The sequence below is a fragment of the Polypterus senegalus genome, unplaced genomic scaffold, assembly GCF_016835505.1.
Source record: "Polypterus senegalus isolate Bchr_013 unplaced genomic scaffold, ASM1683550v1 scaffold_4246, whole genome shotgun sequence".
Classification (NCBI taxonomy): Eukaryota; Metazoa; Chordata; class Cladistia; order Polypteriformes; family Polypteridae; genus Polypterus; species Polypterus senegalus.
In genome coordinates, this window is record NW_024382550.1 from 23,546 (window position 1) to 41,754 (window position 18,209).

At 43.1% G+C, this 18,209-nt stretch overlaps 7 non-coding genes and 2 pseudogenes across 7 annotated transcripts; all 9 read left to right on the forward strand.

The window, feature by feature from the left end:
• The first annotated feature begins 736 nt into the window (after window positions 1-736).
• On the forward strand, window positions 737-852 carry LOC120521117. The gene has a single exon (XR_005632015.1). It is a non-coding gene; the product is annotated as a U5 spliceosomal RNA (small nuclear RNA).
• A 1,385-nt stretch (window positions 853-2,237) lies between these two features.
• On the forward strand, window positions 2,238-2,353 carry LOC120521118. The gene has a single exon (XR_005632017.1). It is a non-coding gene; the product is annotated as a U5 spliceosomal RNA (small nuclear RNA).
• A 3,931-nt stretch (window positions 2,354-6,284) lies between these two features.
• LOC120521119 lies at window positions 6,285-6,398 on the forward strand. Its single transcript, XR_005632018.1, has one exon. It is a non-coding gene; the product is annotated as a U5 spliceosomal RNA (small nuclear RNA).
• Window positions 6,399-9,589: 3,191 nt separating this feature from the next.
• Window positions 9,590-9,697, forward strand: LOC120521126 (annotated as a pseudogene).
• A 1,347-nt stretch (window positions 9,698-11,044) lies between these two features.
• LOC120521125 lies at window positions 11,045-11,153 on the forward strand (annotated as a pseudogene).
• A 1,355-nt stretch (window positions 11,154-12,508) lies between these two features.
• Window positions 12,509-12,622, forward strand: LOC120521123. Its single transcript, XR_005632022.1, has one exon. It is a non-coding gene; the product is annotated as a U5 spliceosomal RNA (small nuclear RNA).
• A 1,390-nt stretch (window positions 12,623-14,012) lies between these two features.
• LOC120521122 lies at window positions 14,013-14,126 on the forward strand. The gene has a single exon (XR_005632021.1). It is a non-coding gene; the product is annotated as a U5 spliceosomal RNA (small nuclear RNA).
• Window positions 14,127-15,513: 1,387 nt separating this feature from the next.
• On the forward strand, window positions 15,514-15,628 carry LOC120521120. The gene has a single exon (XR_005632019.1). It is a non-coding gene; the product is annotated as a U5 spliceosomal RNA (small nuclear RNA).
• Window positions 15,629-17,013: 1,385 nt separating this feature from the next.
• On the forward strand, window positions 17,014-17,128 carry LOC120521121. Its single transcript, XR_005632020.1, has one exon. It is a non-coding gene; the product is annotated as a U5 spliceosomal RNA (small nuclear RNA).
• The last annotated feature ends 1,081 nt before the right edge of the window (window positions 17,129-18,209 follow it).

Here is an 18,209-nt window from a genome sequence, read left to right on the forward strand (position 1 = left end):
AAGGTTTAACTTGATCTCCAAGGCTTGCCTCCCAAACACTGCACTTTTGCACTGACATAACGCGATGCCACGTGCCTCAATCTGTAGAGTTTCCGGGTGAAACAGGACATCCAAGTCCCAACCCACCTCTGAGATTTCGACTGATTCAATAATGAGGAGCCCACCCAGTGTCTGCACACTATTAGGATTTCACTCGATAGATCACTTAACCCTTGAAGTCGATCGTGTGGTTCTCGTGCATCTAGTGGCCTGAAGTGACATGACGAGAACCCTATCGGCAAGCACGGTCTGGACATTGGTGTAAAGAAGAATTCACCAGCTCTGGACGTGTCTATTGTCTATTCCAGTTGTTCCCTTTTGCGCCCAAGGAAGCGGAAAATCAGGAGAAGTGGAAATAGCGATGGATACCCAGGACAAGCTGACTTCTGTCTAGAGGCCTTGCAAGAATTCAGATGTTGATTAGCATAAGTGGCGTTTCTTTGTATCTCTGGGTGGTGGGCGGGAGTTTCTTGCCCCTACCCATGATGCATTGCAGAGTGTGCACACTCAACATATTCAGTTCCATATAATCTAAATTCCTTTGGCTGCGACTGTTTTAATGCTTCTCTGGTGCTCCTCACCTAGTTGTCCTTTGGCCACCTTCTACCTTCAGTTTTTTTGTAAGTCTGACAAGGTGTCGCATGTCAGCTGCGCAGGCCTCACTGGCCGTGTTCTCTTCTTCCTGGCCGCAACACACATGCTCTGGGTTCCCTTCATCCCGAATAAATCTTTCGCCTTTTACTAAAGATTTCCGTGGAGAGGACCGTTAAAGAGTCTCAAAGAATTTTTGCACAGCCTGTTTCGTACAGGCTCTCTGAGCTTGGTTAAAAAGAAGTTGTGTCTTTCCTGTCTCTGTTCCCCCTGGTTTAACCGTACTGATGTTGCATGTAACTCTTAGGTAGGATTTCAGAGGGTTTGCGATGGTATCTGCTGTGAGTTTTTTCCGGGTAATTCTTTGGGAGTTTTCAGGGCTCTCGCTCTTGTGTGCACGCTCTGCATATTAAAGATAAGGAATCGAATTGCCTTGTGTGAGGAAGACATAAAGCTCGCTATCTAAGCACACAAGCAGATCTTTAGCTGCGGGTCATATCTCTTACAAAACCATGCAGAAGATACCTTGGGATTCTGGAAAAACTTTCAGATGATGGCACAGCTACATACCTCAACAGTGGCAAGCACAGCATAGGTAATATGCTGAATCCAAATCTCCCATTCTTCAGACTTTTAAACATGGGTAACACTTCAAAAATCTTATCAGCGGGGAGTATCCGAGAAGGACTTTGTTATTCCTGGTTTGTAATTGTTTATTTTTGTCTTTCACTCTTCTTTGAGGAAAATTTTGCAAAATGGAAAAATGTGCATCAAAGGACATGGCGTTAAGTACCCGTTGATTGCTGCTGATTTCTGAATTCCGTGGAAATAATATTGTTTTCAATGTGTGACCTGAATGTAGCCATCGATACAAGGTTTAACTTGATCTCCAAGGCTTGCCTCCCAAACACTGCACTTTTGCACTGACATAACGCGATGCCACGTGCCTCAATCTGTAGAGTTTCCGGGTGAAACAGGACATCCAAGTCCCAACCCACCTCTGAGATTTCGACTGATTCAATAATGAGGAGCCCACCCAGTGTCTGCACACTATTAGGATTTCACTCGATAGATCACTTAACCCTTGAAGTCGATCGTGTGTTCTCGTGCATCTAGTGGCCTGAAGTGACATGACGAGAACCCTATCGGCAAGCACGGTCTGGACATTGGTGTAAAGAAGAATTCACCAGCTCTGGACGTGTCTATTGTCTATTCCAGTTGTTCCCTTTGCGGCCCAAGGAAGCGGAAAATCAGGAGAAGTGGAAATAGCGATGGATACCCAGGACAAGCTGACTTCTGTCTAGAGGCCTTGCAAGAATTCAGATGTTGATTAGCATAAGTGGCGTTTCTTTGTATCTCTGGGTGGTGGGCGGGAGTTTCTTGCCCCTACCCATGATGCATTGCAGAGTGTGCACACTCAACATATTCAGTTCCATATAATCTAAATTCCTTTGGCTGCGACTGTTTTAATGCTTCTCTGGTGCTCCTCACCTAGTTGTCCTTTGGCGCCACCTTCTACCTTCAGTTTTTGTAAGTCTGACAAGGTGTCGCATGTCAGCTGCGCAGGCCTCACTGGCCGTGTTCTCTTCTTCCTGGCCGCAACACACATGCTCTGGGTTCCCTTCATCCCGAATAAATCTTTCGCCTTTTACTAAAGATTTCCGTGGAGAGGACCGTTAAAGAGTCTCAAAGAATTTTTGCACAGCCTGTTTCGTACAGGCTCTCTGAGCTTGGTTAAAAAAAGTTGTGTCTTTCCTGTCTCTGTTCCCCCTGGTTTAACCGTACTGATGTTGCATGTAACTCTTAGGTAGGATTTCAGAGGGTTTGCGATGGTATCTGCTGTGAGTTTTTTCCGGGTAATTCTTTGGGAGTTTTCAGGGCTCTCGCTCTTGTGTACGCACGCTCTGCATATTAAAGATAAGGAATCGAATTGCCTTGTGTGAGGAAGACATAAAGCTCGCTATCTAAGCACACAAGCAGATCTTTAGCTGCGGGTCATATCTCTTACAAAACCATGCAGAAGATACCTTGGGATTCTGGAAAAACTTTCAGATGATGGCACAGCTACATACCTCAACAGTGGCAAGCACAGCATAGGTAATATGCTGAATCCAAATCTCCCATTCTTCAGACTTTTAAACATGGGTAACACTTCAAAAATCTTATCAGCGGGGAGTATCCGAGAAGGACTTTGTTATTCCTGGTTTGTAATTGTTTATTTTTGTCTTTCACTCTTCTTTGAGGAAAATTTTGCAAAATGGAAAAATGTGCATCAAAGGACATGGCGTTAAGTACCCGTTGATTGCTGCTGATTTCTGAATTCCGTGGAAATAATATTGTTTTCAATGTGTGACCTGAATGTAGCCATCGATACAAGGTTTAACTTGATCTCCAAGGCTTGCCTCCCAAACACTGCACTTTTGCACTGACATAACGCGATGCCACGTGCCTCAATCTGTAGAGTTTCCGGGTGAATCCCCTTTTTGGGCCCCTTCTACCTTCATTTTTTTTTAAGTCGACAATGTCCATGTCAGCTTAGGGTCACTGGCCCTGTTCTTTTTCCTGGCCCCAAAACCCCATGTCAATTCCTTTTTTCCAATAAATTTTGCCCTTTTTAAAAATTTTGTGGAAGGCCCGGAGCTCAAAAAAATTTGCCCCTGTTTGCGGTTTTGACTGGTTAAAAAAAAAAAAGGTTTTCCCCTTTTGTTCCCGGTTTAAGATGTGTTTAGTTTTTTTGGGGGGAAATTTTGGGGGTTTCAGGTTTTTGCTGTGAGTTTTTTCCGAATTTTTGGATTTTTTAGGGCTTAAATTTTTAACGCGTCTATTTGAAAAGGTCAATTTTTTAGGGAAAAATAATTTTTATTGAAAAACAGATTTTGCCGTCATATTCACAAAACCCGCAGGGAAAATAATTGGGACTAAAAATTTCAGATTTTAAAAAGTAACAAATCAAATAAGCACACAAGGAATTGTTAATCCAAAATTTTATTTTGCTTTTCTGGGAAAATTTTAAAAATTACAGGGGGGAAACCCCTCCTTTTTTTTCCCGGTTTTAATTGTTTATTTTGTTTTCCCTTTTTTTTAAAAATTTTGCAAAAAGGGAAAAAATTTATCAAAAGGTTTCCCAAAACCCCGTTTGGGGCTGCGGTTTTAAATAAAGTTTTTTGTGTGACCTAAGTTTAAATAAAATTTAAATGATTCCAAGGGCCCCCAAACCTGCATTTTTATGGATCCATGCCCCCCCCTTAGGTCTGCCGGACATCCAAGTCCCAACCCCCTCGGAACCTGATTTAAGAGGGGCCCCCCCAGGTTTACATTTTTTTCCTGGCGCCAAGTTTCACATTTATTGCAAAACCTTTCTAAAAGTTCGGGTTAAAAAATTTTTCAGCTGTTTCTGCAGCTGTTCCTGGTTAAAACGACTTGTATAAATCGGTCTCTTCGGTTTACGGTATCTGTTATGTTCTTTGTGGATTTCGAGGGTTTAGGCCTTGGGATTCAATTTTTGATTTGAGTTTTTGCCTTCAGCGCATAAGTTAAAATACGAACATTTTAACTAGGGAAACTGTAAAACATAAAGATCCTTATTCAAATTCTATAACATATCATACCTAACATTAGGGAACTTTGGATATGAAACTCAACTCCATCAACATTTAAAGGCAAACCCAATTTATATTGAATCCGGAAATAAAATCTTATCTAGGTGTGTAATCTCAAAGCTTTGGAGTCCTGTATTTGTAATTGTTTAAGTTTTTTGTTCACTTTTCGTTAAGGAATTTCAAATGGAAAAATGACATCTTAATGCTTTAATTGCGAATTATGCGATTTAATTGAATACTCTTTCAGTGACAAGGTTTACATGTATCCAAGGTTTGACTAACAACTTCCCGACACGACTCATCCCAACCGCCTAGATTCGCTAATCAAAGTCAGCCACCCTGTCATCAAGATCAATAGATTTCCCACGATCATAACGAGCACAGGTTCCTCATAGATCCGAAGACATGACTTGAATGCATCGGGTTCTGGTCATTGTGGGAATCGACGCGAACTATCGGCAGTGTCCGATTGCAACAAAGCTAGCTACTGTTTTCAATTGTTCCTTTCGGCCCATGGGCGAAATCTAGGTAAGGAATAGGTGATGCAGGGATCCTAGGCTTGGGTTGAGGCTTGATACATGATGGTTCTTGCATCTTATCTGGGTGGTTGGAGTTTATTGCCCTACCTATGACATTGCAAGTGTACACTCCCTACATTCCAAATCTAAATCTTTGCTGGCTGTTTTAAGCTTTGGGTCCTCACCTAGTTGTCCTTTCCCCTTCACCTTCATTTTTTAAGTCTGCAAGTCGTCTGCAGTTCCTACTGGCCTCCTTATTCTGGTCCCCCATGCCTGGTCATCTTCCCTTTTTGTAAAAGATTTCCTGGAGCCAACAAAGATTTAGCTTTGACCTGCAGGTTGAGTTGTGAAAAATTGTTTCCTTTCCCCGTTTCTACTGAGTTGCATTAAACTCTTAGGTAGGATTTCAAGGATTGGCGATATCTGCTGTGAGTTTTTTTTCGGTAATTTTTGGAGTTTTCTGGTTCGCCTGTAGCACGCCCATATTAAAGTAAGGAATCAATTGCTTTGGTGAGAAGATAAAGCTCGCTTCTACACCAACAATTTTCTGGTATGTCTCTTAAAACATGCAGAAGATATTGGATTCGGAAAAACTTTCAGATGAGGCTACATCTCAAAATGCACAGCATGGTATATTGAATCCAAACTCCCATTCTTCAGACTTTTAAACATGGTAACATTCAAACTTATCTGGATGAGGATTTGTTATTCCTGGTTTGTAATTGTTATTTTGTTTCTTTTGTATAAATGGAAAAGATATGCTAGACATGGCTTTAACCCGTATTGCTGATTTTGAATTCCGTGGAAAAATTTTTTTAAGTGTACCTATCACATGAAAGGTTAACTGCTCCAAGGCTGCCCCCAAACACTGACTAGCATGCCACTTATGTTCAATTGTAGAGTTTGTGAAACAGGACATCCAAGTCTAAACCCACCTCTGAGATTTCGACTGATTCAATAATGAGGAGCCCACCCAGTGTCTGCACACTATTAGGATTTCACCGATAGATCACTTAACCCTTGAAGTCGATCGGGTGGTTCTCGTGCATCTAGTGGCCTGAAGTGACATGACGAGAACCCCATCGGCAAGCACGGTCTCGACATTGGTGAAAGAAGAATTCACCAGCTCTGGACGTGTCTATTGTCTATTCCAGTTGTTCCCTTTATGGCCCAAGGAAGCGGAAAATCAGGAGAAGTGGAAATAGCGATGGATACCCAGGACAAGCTGACTTCTGTCTAGAGGCCTTGCAAGAATTCAGATGTTGATTAGCATAAGTGTGCTTTTTGTATCTCTGGGTGGTGGGCGGGAGTTTCTTGCCCTACCCATGATGCATTGCAGAGTGTGCACACTCAACATATTCAGTTCCATATAATCTAAATTCCTTTGGCTGCACTGTTTTAATGCTTCTCTGGTGCTCCTCACCTAGTTGTCCTTTCGCCACCTTCTACCTTCATTTTTTTGTAAGTCTGACAAGGTGTCGCATGTCAGCTGCGAGGCCTCACTGGCCGTGTTCTCTTCTTCCTGGCCGCAACACACATGCTCTGGGTTCCTTCATCCCGAACAAATCTTTCGCCTTTTACTAAAGATTTCCGTGGAGAGGACCGTTAAAGAGTCTCAAAGAATTTTTGCACAGCCTGTTTCTACAGGCTCTCTGAGCTTGGTTAAAAAAGAAGTTGTGTCTTTCCTGTCTCTGTTCCCCTGGTTTAACCGCTACTGATGTTGCATGTAACTCTTAGGTAGGATTTCAGAGGGTTTGCGATGGTATCTGCTGTGAGTTTTTTCCGGGTAATTCTTTGGGAGTTTTCAGGGCCTCGCTTCTTGTGTACGATCACGCTTCCTGCATATTAAAGATAAGGAATCGAATTGCCTTGTGTGAGGAAGACATAAAGCTCGCTATCTAAGCACACAAGCAGATCTTTAGTCTGGTCATATCTCTTACAAAACCATGCAGAAGATACCTTGGGATTCTGGAAAACTTTCAGATGATGGCACAGCTACATACCTCAACAGTGGCAAGCACAGATAGGTAATATGTTGAATCCAAATCTCCCATTCTTCAGACTTTTAAACATGGGTAACACTTCAAAAAATCTTATCAGCGGGAGTATCCGAGAAGGACTTTGTTATTCCTGGTTTGTAATTGTTTATTTTTGTCTTTCACTCTTCTTTGAGGAAAATTTTGCAAATGGAAAAATGTGCATCAAAGGACATGGCGCTTAAGTACCCCGCTGATTGCTGCTGATTTCTGAATTCCGTGGAAATAATATTGTTTTCAAATGGTACCTAAAATTACCACGGGACCCAAAAGGTTTTTATTCCGGTTAAGTTTTTTCTTCACTCTTTCATGAAAAATTTTCATGGAAAAATTTTAAAGCGGTGAAAAAACCCCTTCCAAACCCCCCTGAATTTCAAAGAAATAATAGGGTTTTACCGTGCTGCACACTATGTTCCCCTCGATAAATTTTAACTTGATCTCCGGGGGTTCTCTGCATTATTTTGATGACATAAAGAGAACCCATCCCAACGTTGGTTTGGGTGAAAAGATTCACCATCCAAATCTATTGCTGTTCCCTTTTAGCCCACCAGCGAAATAGGAATGGAATAGCAATTGAACCAGACGTTTCTTTCTAGGGCCTAAGGGCAGATGTTGAACCCCCATGCGCCGTATCCGGGTGGTAAGGGAATTTTTCACCCCCTTGACTTCATGTGCCAACCATTTTCTTCCCAAAATAAAAACGGGAAGTTTAATACTTTCGGGCTACCGTTTTCCCTTTTGGGCCTTCACTTCAGTTTTTGTAAGTTGCAATTTTGGATTCTCGGCCAGTGCGTAGTTTTCCTCCCGATCATTTCCGGTCCACCCAAATATTTTTCCCTTAAATAAATTTGGGGGAGTTTTTAAAAAAGGGCTCCACATTTTTCGCCTTCTTACCTTTGTAGTTAAAGGTGTGATGTCCTGCCGGCCCCCTGGTTTCCTCCTGGGCAAACTCTTGGTGGTTCCCTTTATTTCTGCTTTAAATTTCCCGTTTTGGGGGGGCTTTTTGGTCTCGCCTTTTCACGCCTGAATTGATAGGCATTGCCCTTGGGAAAAAGGGAAATTTCTTTCCCTTTCGCCCCAACTCTACTCGTGGTAACTCTTAAAAATTCAGAAGGTCTGGATTCTGGAAATTTCAATTGGCCAGTCACCTCCCTTGAAAAAACCGCATATTTAAAAATCCATTCTTGCTTTTTGAGGTAACATTCAAAACATCACGGGAGACCAGAAGGATTTTTACCTGGTTTGTAATTGTTACCCCCAAATCTTGGGAAATTTTGGAAAATTTCAATGTGGAAAAAACTAATTGCACCCGATTGGTTATTTCTGAATCCTAAATTAAATTTTTTAATTGACTGTACATAAAAATTTACGGGGTTCCAAAGGTTCTCCCCCGGTTTTAAATGATTTTGCTCACTTTCTAAGGGGAATTTCGGAAAAAAAAGGACATCCAAGTCCACCCGGATTTCGAATTTCAAAATAGCAAGTGTACCTTTGAAATTTTCCATGACATTTAACTTTAATTGATCCGGGTTCCTCCCAAAGGGCCCGATGCATGACAAACCCTATGCAAACCCGGCCACATTAGAGTGAATAAAAAGCTCGGTCCCCAACCCCCGGTTTCCTTTGCAATGAGGAAGCAAAAAGGGGGTGAAATATAGGATTCACCGAAAGATACTTCTTTTGAAGGGCCCGCAGATTCGTGTTGTTTCCCAAATATCTGTATTGGAAACCCCGGGGGGTCTGGCTACATGTGCATGAGATTCCACCCCATTTTAGTCATATTCTAAATTCCTTTGGTTCCTTTAATGCCTTGTTTAAAAAGGGGTGGCGCCCTTACCTTTCAGTTTGCTGGGTTTAAAATTTAGTGGCATAGTGCTTCTTTTTCCTGGGGAGTTTCTTCCCCACCCGGTCAAATTTGTTACTAAATTTAACCTTTAACATCCCTTTTCAGTTTTTTGTCGGGCCCCCTAGTAAACTTTTTCCGTTGATTTTTTTTTGCTATCTTTAGGAAAATTTTGCAATGGAAAATGCACAAAGGACTGGCTTAACCGGATTGGCTGTTTCTGAATCGGAAATAATATTGTTTCAATGTGGACCTGAATGTAGCCATCGATACAAGGTTTAACTTGATCCAAGGCTTGCCTCCCAAACACTGCACTTTTGCACTGACATAACGCGGCCATCTCAATCTGTAGAGTTTCCGGGTGAAACAGGACATCCAAGTCCAACCCACCTCTGAGATTTCGATATTCAATAATGAGGAGCCCACCCAGTGTCTGCACACTATTAGGATTTCACCGATAGATCATTTAACCTGAAGTCGATCGTGGGTTCTCGTGCATCTAGTGCCTGAAGTGAATGGACGAGAACCCTATCGGCAAGCACGGTCGGGACATTTAAAAAGAATTCACCAGCTCTGGACGTGCTATTGTCATTCCAGTTGTTCCCCTTTATCCCCAGGCGGGAAAATCAGGAGAAGTGGAAAGCGATGGATACAGGACAAGTGACTTCTGTCTAGGGGCCCCTTGCAAGAATTCAGATGTTGATTAGCATAAGTATGTTCTTTGTATCTCTGGTTGGGGGAGTTTTTTGCCCCCCCCATGATGCATTGCAGAGTGTGCACACTCAACATATTCAGTTCCATATAACTAAATTCCTTTGGCTGATTGTTTTAATGTTTCTGGTGCTCCTCACCTAGTTGTCCTTTCGCCACCTTCTACCTTCTTCAGTTTTTTGTAAGTCTGACAAGGTGATGTCAGCTCGCAGAGCCCCCAACTCCCGTGTTCTCTTCCCCTTGGCCGCACACATGCTCGGTTCCTTCATCCCGTAAATTTTGCCTTTTACTAAAGATTTCCGTGGAGAGGACCGTTAAAGAGTCCTAAGAATTTTGCACAGCCTGTTTCCTGTACAGGCTCCGGGAGCTTGGTTAAAAAAAAGTTGTGTCTTTCCTGTTCTCTGTTCCCCTGGTTTAACCGACTGATGTTGCATGTAACTCTTAGGTAGGATTTCAGAGGGTTTGGGGTATTGCTGTAGTTTTTTTCCGTAATCTTTGGGTTTTCGGGCCCCGCTCTTTGTACTACCGATATAAAAAATAAGGAATCGAATTGCCTTGTGTGAGGAAGACATAAAGCTCGCTATCTAAGCACACAAGCAGATCTTTTTGCTGGGTCATATCTCTTACAAAAACCCTGCAGAAGATACCTTGGGATTCTGGAAAAACTTTCAGATGATGGCACAGCTACATACCTCAACAGTGGCAAGCACAGCATAGGTAATATACTGAATCCAAATCTCCCATTCTTCAGACTTTTAAACATGGGTAACACTTCCAAAATCTTATCAGCAGGAGTATCCAAGAGGACTTTGTTATTCCTGGTTTAGCATTGTTTATTTTGTCTTTCCTCTTCTTTGAGAAAATTTTGCAAAATGGAAAAATGTGCATCCAAAGGACATGGCGTTAAGTACCCGTTGATTGCTGCTGATTTCTGAATTCCGTGGAAATAATATTGTTTTCAATGTGTGACCTGAATGTAGCCATCGATACAAGGTTTAACTTGATCTCCGAACATATAAAACCTACTTTTGCACTGACATATGATGCCCGCGTGCCTCAATCTGTAGAGTTTCCGGGTGAAACAAGGACATCCAAGTCCCAACCCACCTCCTGGTTTCGACTGATTCAATAATGAGGCCACCCAGTGTCTGCACTGTTAAGTTTCACTCGATAGATCACTTAACCCTTGAAATTCGATGGAAGTGTGGTTCTCGTGCATCTAGTGGCTGGTGACATGGCGAAGACCTATCGGCAAGCCGGTCTGGACATTGGTGTAAGAAGAATTCACCAGCTCTGGACGTGTCTATTGTCTATTCAGTTGTTCCTTTTGCGGCCCAGAGCCCGGGAAAATCAGGAGAAGTGGAAATAACGATGGATACCCAGGACAAGCCCAACTTCTGTCTAGAGGCCTTGCAAGAATTCAGATGTTGATTAGCATAAGTGGCGTTCTTTGTATCTCTGGGTGGTGGGCGGGGGAGTTTTCTTGCCCCTACCATGATGCATTGCAAGTGTACACACTCAACATATTCAGTTCCATATAATCTAAATTCCTTTGGCTGCGACTGTTTTAATGCTTCTGGTGCTCCTCACCCCTAGATTTGTCTTTAAGCTCACCTTCTACTTCAGTTTTTTGTAGAGTCTGACAAGGTGTACATGTCAGCTGCGCGGGCCTGACTGGCCGTGTTCTCTTCTTCCTGGCCACAACACATGTCTGGGTTCCTTCATCCGAATAAATCTTTCGCCTTTTACTAAAGATTTCCGTGGAAGGATAGATTAAAAGAGTCTCAAAGAATTTTGCACCTTTATTCGTACAGGCTCTCTGAGCTGGTTAAAAAAGGATTTGTGTCTTTCCTGTCTCTATTCCCTATGGTTTAACCGTACTGATGTTGCATATAACTCTTGGGTAGGATTTCAGGGTTCGCGATTGTATCTGCTGTGAGTTTTTTTCGGGGAGTAATTCTTTTGGGGTTTTCAGGGCTCTAAGCTCTTGTGTCTTGCAGCTCTGCTATTAAAGATGAATCGGGTACCTTGTGTGAGGAAGACATAAAAGCTCGCTATCTAAGCACACAAGCAGATCTTTAGCTGGGTCATATCTCTTACAAACCATGCAGAAGATGCTGGCAGGATTCTGGAAAACTTTCAGATGATGGCACAGCTACATACCTCAACAGTGGCAAGCACAGCATGGTAATATGCTGGATCCGTCCCATTCTTCAGACTTTTTAAACATAGGTAACACTTAAAAAATCTTATCAGCGGGGAGTATCCGAGGAAGGACTTTATTCCTGGTTTGTAATTATTTATTTTATCTTTAACTCTTCTTTGAGGAAAATTTTGCAAAATGGAAAATGTGCATCAAAGGACATGGCGTTAAGTACCCGTTGATTGCTGCTGATTTCTAATTCCGTGGAAATAATATTGTTTTCAATGTGTTGACCTAGATATGACCATCGATACAAGTTTTAACTTGATACTCAAGGCTTGCCTCCCAAACCTGCGCACGCATGACATAACGCGATGCCCGTGCCTCAATCATATGAGGTTTCAAGGTGAAACAGGACATCAGGTCCCAACCCCACCTCTACAGAAGTTTCGACTGATTCAATAATGAGGAGCCCACCCAGTGTCTGCACACTATTAGGATTTCACTCGATGAATCCTTAACCCTTGAAGTCGATCGTGTGGTTCTCGTGCATCTAGTGGCCTGAAGTGACTGTGAGAACCCTATCGGCAAGCACGGTCTGGACATTGGTGTAAGAAGATTCACCAGCTCTGGAGCGTGTCTAATGTCTATTCAGTTGTTCCCTGCATTAAGGCGGGAAAATCAGGAGATGTGTGGGGAAATAGCGATGGATACAGGACAAGCTGACTTCTGTCTAGAAGGCCTTGCAAGAATTCAGATGTTGATTAGCATAAGTGTTGCTCTCTCTGGGTGGTGGGCGGGGAGTTTCTTGCCCCCTACCCATGATGCATTGCAAGTGTACACCTCAACATATTCAGTTCCATATGATAAATTCCTTTGGCTAAACTGTTTAATGCTTCTCTGGTGCTCCTCACCCTAGTTGTCCTTTGGGCGTCACCTTCCACCTTCAGTTTTTTGTAAGTCTGACAGGTGTGGCATGTCAGCTGCATGACCTCACTGGCGTGTTCTCTTCTTCTATTACATACACATGCTCTGGGTTCCCTTCATCCCGAATAAATCTTTACTTTTACTAAAGATTTCCGTGGAAAGGGACCGTTAAAAGAGTCTCAAAGAATTTTGCACAGCCTGTTTCATTACAGGCTCTCTGATAGTTAAAAAAAGAAGTTGTGTCTTTCCTGTCTCTGTTACCTGGTTTAACCCGTACTGATGTTGCATGTAACTCTTAGGTAGGATTTCCAGAGGTTTCTTTGATGGTATCTGCTGTGAGTTTTTCCGGGTAATTCTTTAGGGTTTTCAGGGTCTCTCGCTCTTGTGTCACGCACGCTCTGCATATTAAAGATAAGGAATCAGATTGCCTGTGGCCAGGAAGACATAAAGCTCGCTATCTAAGCACACAAGCAGATCTTTAGCTGCCCGGGTCATATCTCTTACGCCATGCAGAAGATACCTTGGGATTCTGGAAAAACTTTCAGATGATGGCACAGCTACATACCTCAACAGTGGCAAGCACAGCATAGGTAATATGCTGAATCCAAATCTCCCATTCTTCAGACTTTTAAACATGGGTAACACTTCAAAAATCTTATCAGCGGGGAGTATCCGAGAAGGACTTTGTTATTCCTGGTTTGTAATTGTTTATTTTTGTCTTTCACTCTTCTTTGAGGAAAATTTTGCAAAATGGAAAAATGTGCATCAAAGGACATGGCGTTTAAGTACCCCGTTGATTGCTGCTGATTTCTGAATTCCGTGGAAATAATATTGTTTTCAATGTGTGACCTGAATGTAGCCATCGATACAAGGTTTAACTTGATCTCCAAGGCTTGCCTCCCAAACACTGCACTTTTGCACTGACATACAGCGATGCCACGTGCCTCAATCTGTAGAGTTTCCGGGTGAAACAGGACATCCAAGTCCCAACCCACCTCTGAGATTTCGACTGATTCAATAATGAGGAGCCCACCCAGTGTCTGCACACTATTAGGATTTCACTCGATAGATCACTTAACCCTTGAAGTCGATCGGTGGTTCTCGTGCATCTAGTGGCCTGAAGTGACATGACGAGAACCCTATCGGCAAGCACGGTCTGGACATTGGTGTAAAGAAGAATTCACCAGCTCTGGACGTGTCTATTGTCTATTCCAGTTGTTCCCTTTTGCGGCCCAAGGAAGCGGGAAAATCAGGAGAAGTGGAAATAGCGATGGATACCCAGGACAAGCTGACTTCTGTCTAGAGGCCTTGCAAGAATTCAGATGTTGATTAGCATAAGTGGCGTTTCTTTGTATCTCTGGGTGGTGGGGAGTTTCTTGCCCCTACCCATGATGCATTGCAGAGTGTGCACACTCAACATATTCAGTTCCATATAATCTAAATTCCTTTGGCTGCGACTGTTTTAATGCTTCTCTGGTGCTCCTCACCTAGTTGTCCTTTGGCGCTCACCTTCTACCTTCAGTTTTTTTGTAAGTCTGACAAGGTGTCGCATGTCAGCTGCAGAGCCTCACTGGCCGTGTTCTCTTCTTCCTGGCCGCAACACACATGCTCTGGGTTCCTTCATCCCGAATAAATCTTTCGCCTTTTACTAAAGATTTCCGTGGAAGGACCGTTAAAGAGTCTCAAAGAATTTTTGCACAGCCTGTTTCGTACAGGCTCTCTGAGCTTGGTTAAAAAAAGAAGTTGTGTCTTTCCTGTCTCTGTTCCCCCTGGTTTAACCGTACTGATGTTGCATGTAACTCTTAGGTAGGATTTCAGAGGGTTTCGATGGTATCTGCTGTGAGTTTTTTCCGGGTAATTCTTTGGGAGTTTTCAGGGCTCTCGCCTTGTGTACGATCGCTCTGCATATTAAAGATAAGGAATCGAATTGCCTTGTGTGAGGAAGACATAAAGCTCGCTATCTAAGCACACAAGCAGATCTTTAGCTGCGGTCATATCTCTTACAAAACCATGCAGAAGATACCTTGGGATTCTGGAAAAAACTTTCAGATGATGGCACAGCTACATACCTCAACAGTGGCAAGCACAGCATAGGTAATATGCTGAATCCAAATCTCCCATTCTTCAGACTTTTAAACATGGGTAACACTTCAAAAATCTTATCAGCGGGGAGTATCCGAGAAGGACTTTGTTATTCCTGGTTTGTAATTGTTTATTTTTGTCTTTCACTCTTCTTTGAGGAAAATTTTGCAAAATGGAAAAATGTGCATCAAAGGACATGGCGTTTAAGTACCCCGTTGATTGCTGCTGATTTCTGAATTCCGTGGAAATAATATTGTTTTCAATGTGTGACCTGAATGTAGCCATCGATACAAGGTTTAACTTGATCTCCAAGGCTTGCCTCCCAAACACTGCACTTTTGCACTGACATAACGCGATGCCACGTGCCTCAATCTGTAGAGTTTCCGGGTGAAACAGGACATCCAAGTCCCAACCCACCTCTGAGATTTCGACTGATTCAATAATGAGGAGCCCACCCAGTGTCTGCACACTATTAGGATTTCACTCGATAGATCACTTAACCCTTGAAGTCGATCGTGTGGTTCTCGTGCATCTAGTTGCCTGAAGTGACATGCGAGAACCCTATCGGCAAGCACGGTCTGGACATTGGTGTAAAGAAGAATTCACCAGCTCTGGACGTGTCTATTGTCTATTCCAGTTGTTCCCTTTTGTGGCCCAAGGCGGGAAAATCAGGAGAAGTGGAAATAGCGATGGATACCAGGACAAGCTGACTTCTGTCTAGAGGCCTTGCAAGAATTCAGATGTTGATTAGCATAAGTGGCGTTTCTTTGTATCTCTGGGTGGTGGGCGGGAGTTTCTTGCCCTACCCATGATGCATTGCAGAGTGTGCACACTCAACATATTCAGTTCCATATAATCTAAATTCCTTTGGCTGCACTGTTTTAATGCTTCTCTGGTGCTCCTCACCTAGTTGTCCTTTGGCGCTCACCTTCTACCTTCAGTTTTTTTGTAAGTCTGACAAGGTGTCGCATGTCAGCTGCGCAGGCCTCACTGGCCGTGTTCTCTTCTTCCTGGCACACCACACATGCTCTGGGTTCCTTCATCCCGAATAAATCTTTCGCCTTTTACTAAAGATTTCCGTGGAGAGGACCGTTAAAGAGTCTCAAAGAATTTTTGCACAGCCTGTTTCGTACAGGCTCTCTGAGCTTGTTTAAAAAAAGAAGTTGTGTCTTTCCTGTCTCTGTTCCCCCTGGTTTAACCGTACTGATGTTGCATGTAACTCTTAGGTAGGATTTCAGAGGGTTTGCGATGGTATCTGCTGTGAGTTTTTTCCGGGTAATTCTTTGGGAGTTTTCAGGGCTCTCGCTCTTGTGTCACTACGCTCTGCATATTAAAGATAAGGAATCGAATTGCCTTGTGTGAGGAAGACATAAAGCTCGCTATCTAAGCACACAAGCAGATCTTTAGCTCGGGTCATATCTCTTACAAAACCATGCAGAAGATACCTTGGGATTCTGGAAAAACTTTCAGATGATGGCACAGCTACATACCTCAACAGTGGCAAGCACAGCATAGGTAATATGCTGAATCCAAATCTCCCATTCTTCAGACTTTTAAACATGGGTAACACTTCAAAATCTTATCAGCGGGAGTATCCGAGAAGGACTTTGTTATTCCTGGTTTGTAATTGTTTATTTTGTCTTTCACTCTTCTTTGAGGAAAATTTTGCAAAATGGAAAAATGTGCATCAAAGGACATGGCGTTAAGTACCCGTTGATTGCTGCTGATTTCTGAATTCCGTGGAAATAATATTGTTTTCAATGTGTGACCTGAATGTAGCCATCGATACAAGGTTTAACTTGATCTCCAAGGCTTGCCTCCCAAACACTGCACTTTTGCACTGACATAACGCGATGCCACGTGCCTCAATCTGTAGAGTTTCCGGGTGAAACAGGACATCCAAGTCCCAACCCACCTCTGAGATTTCGACTGATTCAATAATGAGGAGCCCACCCAGTGTCTGCACACTATTAGGATTTCACTCGATAGATCACTTAACCCTTGAAGTCGATCGTGTGGTTCTCGTGCATCTAGTGGCCTGAAGTGACATGACGAGAACCCTATCGGCAAGCACGGTCTGGACATTGGTGTAAAGAAGAATTCACCAGCTCTGGACGTGTCTATTGTCTATTCCAGTTGTTCCCTTTTGCGCCCAAGGAAGCGGGAAAATCAGGAGAAGTGGAAATAGCGATGGATACCCAGGACAAGCTGACTTCTGTCTAGAGGCCTTGCAAGAATTCAGATGTTGATTAGCATAAGTGGCGTTTCTTTGTATCTCTGGGTGGTGGGCGGGAGTTTCTTGCCCTACCCATGATGCATTGCAGAGTGTGCACACTCAACATATTCAGTTCCATATAATCTAAATTCCTTTGGCTGCGACTGTTTTAATGCTTCTCTGGTGCTCCTCACCTAGTTGTCCTTTGCGCTCACCTTCTACCTTCAGTTTTTTGTAAGTCTGACAAGGTGTCGCATGTCAGCTGCAGGCCTCACTGGCCGTGTTCTCTTCTTCCTGGCCGCAACACACATGCTCTGGGTTCCCTTCATCCCGAATAAATCTTTCGCTTTTACTAAAGATTTCCGTGGAGAGGACCGTTAAAGAGTCTCAAAGAATTTTTGCACAGCCTGTTTCGTACAGGCTCTCTGAGCTTGGTTAAAAAGAAGTTGTGTCTTTCCTGTCTCTGTTCCCCTGGTTTAACCTGTACTGATGTTGCATGTAACTCTTAGGTAGGATTTCAGAGGGTTTGCGATGGTATCTGCTGTGAGTTTTTTTCCGGGTAATTCTTTGGGAGTTTTCAGGGCTCTGCTTTGTACGCACGCTCTGCATATTAAAGATAAGGAATCGAATTGCCTTGTGTGAGGAAGACATAAAGCTCGCTATCTAAGCACACAAGCAGATCTTTAGCTCGGGTCATATCTCTTACAAAACCATGCAGAAGATACCTTGGGATTCTGGAAAAACTTTCAGATGATGGCACAGCTACATACCTCAACAGTGGCAAGACAGCATAGGTAATATGTGAATCCAAATCTCCCATTCTTCAGACTTTTAAACATGGGTAACACTTCAAAAATCTTATCAGCGGGAGTATCCGAGAAGGACTTTGTTATTCCTGGTTTGTAATTGTTTATTTTTGTCTTTCACTCTTCTTTGAGGAAAATTTTGCAAATGGAAAAATGTGCATCAAAGGACATGGCAGTTAAGTACCCGTGATTGCTGCTGATTTCTGAATTCGTGGAAATAATATTGTTTTCAATGTGTGACCTGAATAGTAGCCACCCTCAACGATCCTGAAGGTTTCAATCGGTTGATACAGGACATCAAGTCCCAACCACCTGCGAATTTGACTGACATAATGAGAGCCACCCAGTGTCTGCCACTATTAGAGTTTCCTGATAATCACTCAACCCTTGAAGTCATCTTGGTTTCTGATCTAGTGGCATGAAGTGAGAGCCAAACCCTGTGCAATAGCACCGTAGTCCTGACATTGGTGGTAAGGAGAAGAGATCACGCAAGCTCTGAGGAACGTGTCTATTGTCTATTCCAGTTGTTCCCTTTTGCGCCCAAGGGCGGGAAAATCAGGAGAAGTGGAAATAGCGATGGATACCCAGGACAAGCTGACTTCTGTCTAGAGGCCTTGCAAGAATTCAGATGTTGATTAGCATAAGTGGCGTTTCTTTGTATCTCTGGGTGGTGGGGGAGTTTCTTGCCCTACCATGATG